Genomic DNA, 1,417 nt, shown 5'->3' on the forward strand with positions numbered 1-1,417 from the left:
TCCTCCACCCCCACTCCCTCATCCCAATCCTCTTGTGCTGAAGGCAGATGCCTCATTTGTTTGGCTGGAGCACCATTAATCCCAAAGTCAGAGGAATAGACCGGACAGAGAGAGATCAGTCCCATCTAAGTGGTGTCGGTGCTGGGCTCGAGCTGCACTGTTCGGTGTCCCGGTCACTCTGCGGTTGGTGGAAGCGCGTGCAGGGACACATATACATAGAGCACCGCTGTGTTCTGGACAACCGCATACCAAGGCTCTTCAACTGCCCCGTTCGAGATTTGCGGCAGTTTTAACGTGTGACCCGCAAGTAGAGGCTGCAGGCTTGTATGTGTGCTAGTAGGAAAAAATGCGTGCGTTGTGTGACTAGGAAATCAATATATTGGACGTGGACAGTGCTTTTTTCTGTTCTATGGACGCCAACTGATCTTTTCTTAATAGGTCACTGTGGAATATGATACTTTGTCATCTGCAATTCTATATGAAGTTCATGACGCATTTTGTCTTTTCTTTTTTGTACTGTAGGTGCATTATGGGATAATGGAGGACTTTTACGCTTTCTGCGATTTTGGACAAAGCAGCCGATCAAACGGAGTCCTTTTTCGCCTGCAAAAGCGGCCTAGGACGTATCATCACTTTGCCCGCAAAACTACCTACTGGCTGTTTTGCGTTTAAGTCATTCCTGTAACCGTAACTTCTTGTTCCTCCAATTGAATGTTGTTATTTTTTTACATAATAAGGTAGGCCTGCACAACAACCGGGTGAGGATTTGATCTCTTTGGACCCGTGCTTGGGATTTTTATTTTGTTTCAACTTTTGGCCAAACTTGACATCCCAAAATAGCTTTTAGTCATACAACAAAGTCGTTAAAGGCTGCAAAAGTATTTGATTATATTTGTAACAGATTTTAGGGAAAGGATCGAGGTGTGTGGCCGTTTCCCCGCAGCAGCGTGAATGAGGCTGGACACACGTTCATACACACATGCATGAAAACACACACACGTACGAGCGGGTTATGTCTCTCCGTGTTCACAGCGGACCTTGATTTAATGTCTTACAATTAAGGCACGCGGTGAATGCCAAGGGATGATCCTTCTTTCTTCGGATGACTACAGAGCCAAGAAATACATCACATCTTTTAACTAAATTACATTTTTTTTAAACAGAAGCCTATTTGGTGTCGCTTTTACTGTAAATTTGCTTCTGTCGTTAACTCATGTACTGTCTCTTCCCCCCTTTCGTCCATCAATAAAGTAAATCCACGCAACCATTTTAAAAGCTCTGTTTTTTTCATGCATTTGATGACAGGTGTACGCGTGTGCGTATGTTGATGTGTGTGTATGTTGATATGTGTGTGTGTGTATGTTGATGTGGCGACGTGTGTGTGTGTGTGTGTGTGTGTGTGTGTGTGTGTGTGTGT

At 44.3% G+C, this 1,417-nt stretch overlaps 1 long non-coding RNA gene across 1 annotated transcript in view; it reads left to right on the top strand.

The window, feature by feature from the left end:
- LOC116672589 (uncharacterized) overlaps window positions 1–1,269 on the top strand; it is a 3,100-nt gene extending 1,831 nt beyond the window's left edge. The window contains exon 2 of the long non-coding RNA XR_004327592.1: window positions 523–1,269. This is a non-coding gene — a long non-coding RNA (uncharacterized LOC116672589). The remainder of the gene's footprint in view (window positions 1–522) is intronic.
- Window positions 1,270–1,417: the final 148 nt, after the last annotated feature.

Source organism: Etheostoma spectabile, chromosome 22, assembly GCF_008692095.1.
Source record: "Etheostoma spectabile isolate EspeVRDwgs_2016 chromosome 22, UIUC_Espe_1.0, whole genome shotgun sequence".
Taxonomy (NCBI): domain Eukaryota; kingdom Metazoa; phylum Chordata; class Actinopteri; order Perciformes; family Percidae; genus Etheostoma; species Etheostoma spectabile.